Genomic DNA, 10,386 nt, shown 5'->3' with positions numbered 1-10,386 from the left:
AGCCGCTGAGGAGGCCGCGCTGTCCGCCGCCGTCAAACTCGAGCGCGGCGCCCGGGCCTAGAGCGCAGCCGACCGAGGGCGAGGAGGGGCTGGTGGCGCGGCGCGGCCTCCCGGGGTCCAGGCGGAGGGGATGGCGACCGAGGAGGAGGTGGTGAGGGTCTGCAGCGGCCGGCGCGGGCCGCCCGGGAGGCGCGAGCCGGAGGAGCCCCCGGACGCGACGGAGGCGCAGCTTCTCCTCACGCCAACCGAGGCCGCGGAGTCCTCGCTGCGTTCGCCGCCGCCACCGCCTCGGAGGCCGCCACCGCCTCGAAGGCCGTCCAAGCGGCGCCCGACCCCGGTCCTCTGGAGCGCAGGCCGAGAGGGACAATAAACAGAGCCGCCGGAGTCGCCTCCCTCTAGTCCGGCATAACAGCGCACACACAGGCGCGCTCCGGGAGGGGGAGGGCGCGGCGGCCACCCGGCTGTCAGTCAGCCTGAGGCCGTCCAATCACGGCCTTGGAACAGCAGCCCGTCAGCCAATCCAAAAATCCCAGGCCCCCAGAGGGGCGGGACCCGAGGGGAAAACGTCATTGCGGGTAGCAACTGCGAGGCAGACTTGGGTTTTTTTGTTTGCGTGTGAGAGTGTGTGTGTGTGAAAAAGAGAAAGAGCGAATGGGGTTTCCGTCTGAAGGGAGAGCGGGCGGCTGTCAAGGGTCATTCCGGGCGGCCACCGGAGCCGGCAGTCCTACACCGAGGGCTGGGGAACCCTCCGGGCTGTGTCCTGCAGACCTGCCGGGAAGCCACCGAGGGTGGGGGCAGGGAGGCAGGAAGCCTTTGGCGTCCCTGGGGACTGCACCGCCCCCCTCCCCGTAAGCTTGCAAACTGCAGATGGGACTGGCAACGCTCCTTGCAGCCGGACCAGGCCCCCAGGTCCCAGATTGCTGTTGTGCAAAGCATCACCCACCAGGCAGCCCCCTCTGTCCTTCATCTGCCCGTCCACAAACACGACAGTCTGTCCTCAGAGCCGGCATTTAGAGAACTTGAGAGATAAGGGTGCCCGGTCCAGGGAAGGAACGCGAGCAGGTCAGGGTTCCCTTTCCGGGATACTACCGACCTTCCTGTGAACAATGCAAACAGGTCCCTGACACTTTCATCTGTTAAGAACTGCACCATCACCACCCCTAAGAGGGTACGCATATCCTTTAGAACTTCAGAGACATTTTCAGATACACCCTGGGGAATAAATTGATTGGTGTGGAAGCTTTCTAAGAACAAAATGAGCTGCACCAAAGCCTTTGGCAGATGGAGGAGCCCTTGACTTCACCCAGCCTGTAGATGGAATCACATTCAACAAGTTGTCCTTGGGTACTCCGTTGTGCCAGGCGTGGCAATGGGTTTAAAGTGACGACAGTCTCAGAGGTCAGTCTTCCAAGAATGACTAACAAGAGACGCGGAGGATTTACAGCTTTGTGTGCCGGTGTTTCTGTGAGTCTCTCTGGGAGAACAAAAATGTCTGGGGTCGCACCTCGCAGACACATTCTCAAACCAAATGGGGTGAACTCTGAATAATTTAAATTAAATATTAAATTAAATTATGTATGCTTTATATAGAAGCCAAGAGATATATATATAAGATATATATATATATATATATATATATATATATATTCTTTTTCTCTGATTTTTGAAAGAAAGTCTCTATGTAGCTTAGGTTGACCTTGAACGCTTGATCCTTTTGTCTGAGCCTCTCAAAAGCTGGGATTACATGTATTATCACCATACCCAGCAGCTGTCTCTTTTTCAAAATACATCAGATTTTGAACTCCAAAATCCAAATAGTTAATTAGAAAAAATTTATGTCCATCTTCCAGTTTCCCTGACCTGAGGCACTACTAAACCCATTAGCCTTCTAAGAGTAAATAAACTTCTTTAATGTTAGTTTATTCTTTTTTTTTTTCTTTTTGCTTTTTCGAGACAGGGTTTCTCTGTGGCTTTGGAGCCTGTCCTGGAACTAGCTCTATAGACCAGGCTGGTCTCGAACTCACAGAGATCCACCTGCCTCTGCCTCCCGAGTGCTGGGATTAAAGGCGTGTGCCACCATCGCCCGGCTGTTAGTTTATTCTTTAAAAACACTAACGTAGAGGCTGGAGAGATGGCTCAAAGGTTAAGAGCATTTGCTCCTCCTGCAGAGGATCCTGAGTCAGTTCCCAGTACGCACATGATAGTTCAAGACAATCAGTAAGAGCCAATGCCCTCTTCTGGCCTTCTTGGGCACCAGGCATCCAAGTGGTACACAGATATACATGCACATAAACAGTCATATACATAAAAATTTTTAAAAATGAAAACACTGACCAAAAAGAACTATGTTAGTTAATATACAATGTTAAACGAGGACATGAGCATTTTAAAGCAGAGATTTGGAACAAATGGCTGAACCCCAAAGCTAAAAGACTGTGTGTCTAACAGACTTGCATTTATAATAAAATTGGTTGCTCACAACTCGACCACAGAGTTTCCTTGAAGAATTAACACCAAGTAATGTCAAGTAATGTATGGATAGGGATAGGAGTGTGGAGGCTTCCAAGCCAGTAACAGCCTGTATAAGGATGACGATGATGATGGTGCTTCGTTCATGCTGAGTTAAATGGACCTGCCCCAGAGCTATAGTCCTAGTCTTTTTCCTTTTGTTTCATTGTTTTTACTTTGAGACAGTCTCCCTAAGTGGCCCAAGCTGATCTTGAACTTTCCATTCTCCTACGTCAGAGCCCCACATTAAGTGGGCTTACAGGCCTGCACTACCACACCGGATAGATTTGTCCTTTTGTTTCACTACTATGTCATTCTTGCATAGGTACACACACTACGTTTAGAGACAACTTAAATTCAGTAGTAACCGGTGTGTCATAGTGATAAACTTTAGAAGTCAAAGTTGTGTTCATAACTGTAAAAATAAAGAGCTTTATTGAATGACCTTTCTCAGCAACCATGGATTTGCAACTTTAAATGTTATTTGGGTTTATGTGGCTTTTGTTTTGATACAGTGTCTCGCTCCGTAAGCTGATCTTACACTTAGGATCCTCCTGCCTCCGCTAGACTTCTAGGCATGCTCTGCTATGTCCGGCCTATTGAGTGCCTGCTCTGTTAAGTACTTGGGACATTGAAAGTTAAGCAATAAAGATAGTTCCCCCATTGGGTTTATATAATTTTATTATATATATTTTTGACTGGGTTTTATAATTTTGACCCAATGATTTTAGATCCAAAGGCAATTTTGTACTTGCTTATTTGCTGATCTACCCCATAAAGACACACCTATCACTAAACCTTATACACAGTTGTTAATTTAATCAATCCATAAAATATAGAAAATAGTTTTTGAAAACTATAAGGGCCTATAGGACAGAGTTCTACTGAAACCATGTATTGCTCCAGTGTTAAGATTCCATGCAAGTCCTAATGTTTCAGGCAGCAAGTGTTTAGAGCTGCTACAGCTTCCCCAAACCCCATGCTGTCCCCATTGTGTTAATTGTTGGAATTGTACTGAGTATGTACAAAGTTGCTGGAGTTGGTGCAAGAAGAAAAGTTACAATGTCTGGCATGATGCAACCTTTAAATGTAACTAGTTTGGTGGACTTCCGTTTTCTTCAGAAGTGGGATGCAGAGGGGGAAGAAAAGTCCTCTAAATGTAGCCTTTTATTTTTGTAGTCTGTCCATAAGGAACTATTGTAGATTAACTCTGATTGTCAGACTATTTAACTTCTCCGTGTGTGTGTGTGTGTGTGTGTGTGTGTGTGTGTGTGTGTGTGTGTGTGTGTTGTGGACAACTGAAGACACATTTCTGAGTGTCATCACCACTATAAAGTAAACAAAGAAAAACAAACAAAAAAATCTAAATGTCTTTAGGTTCCTACCTGTAATGAATACCGGAAGTTTATTTTTGTTTTGAAGGAATTTGGCTTTATTGGTTTGAGTCCAGTAAACTGTTCTGATCCCCTGGTAAGGTTCTAATTACTTGTATAGACAGAAGGAACATCTTCATTTAATTTTCCTTGATATAAGTCAATAATAATTAAGGGCTCTTAACTGCTCTCCTGAATTAAATAATGTAGAAAATGCAATTAGCTCATGCCTGACTTAAAGCTGTTCTGTTCTTTGCAATGGAATCTAATAGACTGGACTTTCTCAGAACAACCACTTTGTCCTGAAAAGACCCGTTGAGAACACCGAGGTACCATCATCAGCCCGCCCTTCACAGACTGATACCCACCACTGGCATGCCTGCATCTGGGCTACATTTGGAGTTCTACAACATCAGCCCCTCCCAGGCACTCTAAGAGCTATATCTGAAGAAAACAAGGTAGCCACGACCTCCCCGCTTGTCTGGTCCCATTTCTGGAGTAAGAAATTCCATAGCTGGAGCTGCAATGTTGCTTTTATTCTGCAATATGTTACAATGGTGAAGCCCAGGATGGGTTAGAAACACCTATTTGGTATTTTGGGAGCATTCTTTGTTGAATACTAGAGAGGGTAACAATTCCTTAAACTGTTGATTAACACACTACCAAGAATCCATTAAATGGACTAGGCATGCTGGCACACACCTGCAATCCCAGCTCTCAGTAGGCAGAGAAGAAGATCACTGCAAGTTTGCGGACAGCCTGGTCAACATAGCAGGTTCCAGACAGCCCGGCCATGGTGGGGTTAGGGGCAGCATTGGTTTCTTTTGGGGAATGAGAAATAGGATTTTGTGAGCAATGAAAGAAGAAGAAAGATCCCAGTACCAAAGGAAAGAGACTAGAGCATAGAGAGGGGAGACCCTGGCATGGCAACAACATAGTGCTCACCCTTCACTTTTGTGAGGTGCTCCTCAGCCCCCAGATGGTGTAGTATGGGCCAGGTTCTTTCATACGGACCAGCCAAAGATACAGATGGTATAATCAGTGTTACTGTAGTCACGAAATGAGAGGTAGGAAGTCCCAGAACTGTTTAAGTAATGGCTATGAAAATTCAAACCTGAGTCTCTCCCACGCCAAGTCATACCCTTCTGCCACAAAGCCTGGTTGGCCAGCATACTTAACAATAGAGAAAATTTGCCAGCATGCTGGGAACTTGGAACCCCAGGAAATCATCCTCAATCTTCACCATTGGCCCTCTGCAAAGCCCCTGTGTTGCCTATTGATAAACTCTGGTGACAAGGAGGTACAGTTTGTATCACTGATGGATCATCTTTGAAACCAACATGTATCTACTTTGTTTTGCCTTATAATAAAATATAATAATTGCCTTCTGAAGTCCAAAACGTGAAAGAGAGCCTGAGGATCAAGGTCCAATGTTCTGTAATAGGTGATCATCATGCAAACCCTATGTCCTTATTCTAAAGATACAGGTTTCTTCAGAAGTTGCTTTCAAACGCTGCAGGGAAAGGCAGTCGAATGATGGGACAGCACATATACGCATATTTCAGATGGCTCCCAATGAACAGACGCTATTTAAAGCAGCATAAAATATTTCCAACGTGTTTAGTCACCCAGAGATGACTGGCTTATAAACTACTTTATCCCGTCCATTTTTGCTTCTTTCTTTCTAGCATTTTGCAAATGATGTTTCAGTTCACTAGCTATCCAAGATGTATCCCTGTGCATTTTAAACTTTTTGTTGCAGAAACCTGCACACTGCTCCATAGTTCTCATGGGTAAGGATCCAGAAAGCCTGGTTGTGTTTTAAGTTTCTTAGGAATCCTGCAGGGTACAAGTTCTTCTTGAACACAGTGTTCAGTACTAGCTGCACAAACTTCGCAGTGACGCTCACTCCAGAAGTATCTACTAACATCCTGAAATATCTCTTAGAGAAAAGACTTGCGGAACCAGTGCTATTGTGTATTTTATCTACTATCAGAACATGCTTGGTTTATACGTTTAGAACATGTACACATCCTGTAAACCAGAAGCTCCACTCTTATATGTATACAAAGAAAAATAACTCCTTACACGTACCAGAAGACACACTCTAGATCACACAAGCTGCAGGATTCTCAGGGGCCCCAACCTAGAAACCAACCCCAGTGGACACTGCTAACAAAATAGACTCATTGTCTGTGCATGCAGTAGAGTCCTGCCCCATGCTAGCAATGGCTGGTGGCTAAACACACTGTGAATCTCAAACAGCATCCTAAGGAAGAGAAACAGAAAGGGGCACACACTGTAAGATGCCACTTACACAAACTTTAAAGAATGCAAAATTAATGTACACTAATAGAAGTCAGCCACGGGCACCTGTGGATGTAGGCTTGACCGTGGCTGTACTGATACTTCATTTGTATTTTAATAAGTAAAGCTTGCCTGAAGATCAGAGAGTAAAACAGCTGGACTGGTTAACCTTACCAATAAGGCAGTGGTGGCACACACCTTTAATCCCAGTAGCTACACTAGCTTGCCGTAGAAAACAGGCAGTGAATGCCTTTAATCACAGCACTAGGGCGGACTATAAAACGGGAGGAGACAGCTCTAAGATAGTCTCATTCTGAGGATTCCTGGAGGCAGGATCGCCATTTTCAGACTGAGGTAGAGGTAAGAGCCAGTGGCTGGCTGCTTTGCTTTTCTGGTCTTCAGGTTGAATTCCAATGTCTCACTCTGGGTTTTTATTAATCGTGCTACATGTGGTCATTTTTATTTGCCAGACTGGGAGGTGACATAAGTGTGCATACCCTAAATCGTCCCGATGAACACTCCTACATTCTATATTTCTGTATGTAACTGCTACGTTTTTTTTTTTTAATATGCTGGCACTGACTCTAGCCTCCCGCCTCCCCTCCTCCCCCTCAGTTAGCAATAGAGAAATGTTTTACGGACTGGATAACTGGCCTGGCTATTTCTCCAGAGGACCTGGGTTTGATTCTCAGAACCCACATGGCAGCTCACAACTGTAAATCTAGTTACAGGGGATCCAATGCCTTCTTCTGGCCTCCCCGGGCACCAGACACACATGTGGTGCACAGACATACATGCAGACAAAATATCCATTCACCTAAGACAAATAATATTCTTTAAAAAGAAAAGAAAATGTTTATTTTAAAAATGTTGCCTCAGAAATCAGTCACGATGACCTGCACCTACAATCCCAGCACTCTGGAGATAAAGGCAGGAGGATCAGAACTTCAAGGTCATCCTTGGTGGCTACCTAGCAAGTTTACGTTTGGGATACCGGAGACCCTATCTTAAAAGAAACAAACACAAATCACTGGCTCACAACCACTTGCCAAGAGAGCACGGAAAACGGAGCTTCCCAAGCTCCAATTCGAAGAGTCAAGCAGAATCAGGTGGCAGAAAGCTCTCTTTCAGTTGTTTTCCTTTTCATGAGTACAGAATGATACGAGCAGAGACCTTGAGTAAGCACAGCCTACAACTGTAGGACCCATGAGAGCTCCCACATCCCTCCGTGGGAGAGCCATAATAGAGTTGATTATCTGCTATGTTTAGCAACATACCTTTACTTCCTAAATCTCAAATATCAAAAGGAAAAATCGTGAAATATATGGAGTTTCAATGGTCAAAACTGTTATGATTCTTTGGCATGATGTTGGCACCTTTCCTGCTGACTGACTTTAATCCCTCCAGAGAGCGATTTGAACTGGACGCTGGCTGGGTTTGAGGTGATCTGTTAGAGGGTTGTTCAGCGGCAGCGGTGGTTACTGTGACATCATCTCTCTACGAGGCCCAAGCTGATCTGGGACTCACTACATAGTACAGACTGAGAGGAAACTGACAATGCCCCTCTTGTCTCAGCATGTTAGACATGGGCCTCTAAGGCCAGCTTGGATTAGAAATTTGTTCCTCAAAGTTCTCAAAATTACATCATGACTTCTGGTTATAAAAACCTTCAAAAGAGGATTGTGTCAGGTAAGACCTACAAATGGTCCTTCAGCATGTGTGTTTCCCCGCTGCTCTCCTGCTATAGGGCTTAAGTCTTTCCAGGGTATTACAAGTATGGAAGCAGGCGCATGCACGCACACACACATGTGCACACAGACACACAGACACACAGACACACACACACACAGCAGGAGCCAGTCATCAATAGAATCTTAAGTTCTGCTCAGACAGTTCCTTTACTTGTTTTAGCGGCAACCTCTGAGGTCTTGCCCAGTCAACACATCTGCCCTTGGCTTATCGGCAGTGACCATGGGGGCACGATAACCACTTGGCTCTGAGCCAGCTTCTCGGTCCAGGAGCAAGCAGACTCCAGGCAGGAAGACAGTTAGGCTTGGAGATGGATGCTTCATTACACACGTGTGTGCATTTCGAGATGCTATTGGCATTCTTGCTCTCTACCTGCCAGGAGTCAGTATCATAGCAACGGCTTCCACGGGCACGCTCCTCCTGTGCAAACAGTGACTTCAGGCATGCTGCCCCTTACAAGACAAAGCGCCTTCCCTCCCATCACCAGAGAGACTCATTGCTGTTTTCAACCCTGTAAAAGGATTCAACGAAGGCCTTGTCACTCTAATAATGGACTTTATAGACAAGAAAACTGAGGCTGGAAGGGTGACCTGCCCAGTGTTCCAGCCAGGTGACCAGGTGCACTGTAGTTTCAGCAGACATGTCTCTTTTTAATTTCCTTTTCATTTGTTTCCCAAATTAATACAAAGAGGCATTAGCGACCATCTTAAGGAGATCATATGGGACAGTGAATGCCAATAGTTTTGCTAAGAATAAAAGTAAACAAACACTACAATCATTCTAACGTCCTTCAGTTGCTTCTAACAGAGTGAAGACCAAGAGTTAGTTCAGGTTTTCAAAGGGGCCACATCAGAAAAAGGCTAAGGAATTTTGAAACAATCCACAGATAACGTTAGCCTCATCAATGGATACACAGATCTACTGAATGAAGGGGCTCACTGCTGGCCCCTCATGCTCTGTATTTAAAGCCCAATGCAGGGTAGACATTCGACCAGATACACAGATAAACACCAGAGGGAGCGAAGCACCATTATAGAGCTGCTTCTATTATGTGCTGCATGTCAGGTATTTAACATACATAAAACCTTTGGCATCTGTTGTCACATGTAACTCATTCGACCAATATTTATTAAACACCTCTGTGTCAGATGGGTTAGCAGGTGCTACAGAGAATTAACTACAGAGAGAGCACACCTCTTCAGAAGCACATGGAAGGGAAGAAAGGAAATAGCCAGCTGCTGAAATGTATAATTGCATCTGGGGAAAGTGGAGGAGGTGGCATTGGGAGAAGCATTAGCTCTGAGGATGGAATGCATCAACACACCAAAACTATGAGACAGCACACATGAGGCCGAGCCAGAGGGAACACAGAACTGAGGGACAGGACTGCCACAGCAAACGAATCTCTGCCAGATCAAGCAGGGTTGGACCACCTTAAGGATTCTTTTCTTTGTCTATCAAAACCAAACAAGAACAAAAGAAAAATGGGGGAAACAACTGAAGAATTTGTAAGCACTGCCATGTCTCAGCTGCATTTGGAGTTCCCCATGGTATTCCTTATTAATATATGCTATATTATCTAATAGATATCATATATATATATATATATATATATATATATATATATATATATAAAGTAACACATAACATATACCATCTCCTGCCAATAAGATCAGGTACCAGTTCTTAGAAAGTAAGCCAGGCTGGCTACCATGTGTCTTTTATCATTGGAAAAATGAGACATCTGGTCAATTACTATCTCCTTCTTATTAGCAGTAAATAAGTCTTTCACAAAACTGTACTTAAAAGTAGTTGCTCCTTATCATCTGATTAAAGAGTAATGTCTAGAATTTATTAAAAAAAACACAAAAGAAAAGAAAAATTAAACATAAAAAAAAGAACTGGAGAGAGAGAGAGTTAGAGTTCATTTAGATCAGGGTTTCTGTTGCCCAGATCATCTATAGCTTGTTTTTTCTAAATAGTGTTTGTTCTGAGTGGAGTGAAAAGTCATTACAGTGTGGTTTTGTCATTTCTCGGAAGTCCAGCTTCTTGTAATTTCAACACTCAAAAGCAGACCCTGTCTCAAAAAGGGGGAGGGGAATGAGTAGGAATACATGAAGGAGGACTACGTGTGGAGGAGGACTACGTGTGGAGGAGTACTATGTGGAGGAGGAGGACTACGTGGGGAGGAGGACTATGTGGAGGAGGAGGACTACGTGGAGGAGGAGGACTACATGGGGAGGGGAGGACTACGTGGAGAAGGAGGACCACATGGGGAGGAGGAGGACTACATGGGGAGGAGGAGGACTACGTGGAGGAGGACTACATGGGGAGGAGTACTACGTGGAGGAGGAGGACTATGTGGGGAGGAGGACTACGTGGGGAGGAGGACTACGTGGAGGAGGAGGACTACGTGGGGAGGAGGACTACGTGGGGAGGAGGAGGACTA

Source organism: Microtus ochrogaster, chromosome 6 (assembly GCF_000317375.1).
Source record: "Microtus ochrogaster isolate Prairie Vole_2 chromosome 6, MicOch1.0, whole genome shotgun sequence".
In the NCBI taxonomy this organism is placed as follows: Eukaryota; Metazoa; Chordata; class Mammalia; order Rodentia; family Cricetidae; genus Microtus; species Microtus ochrogaster.
The sequence above is the reverse complement of the archived record's forward strand: the minus strand, read 5'-3'. Positions refer to the sequence as shown.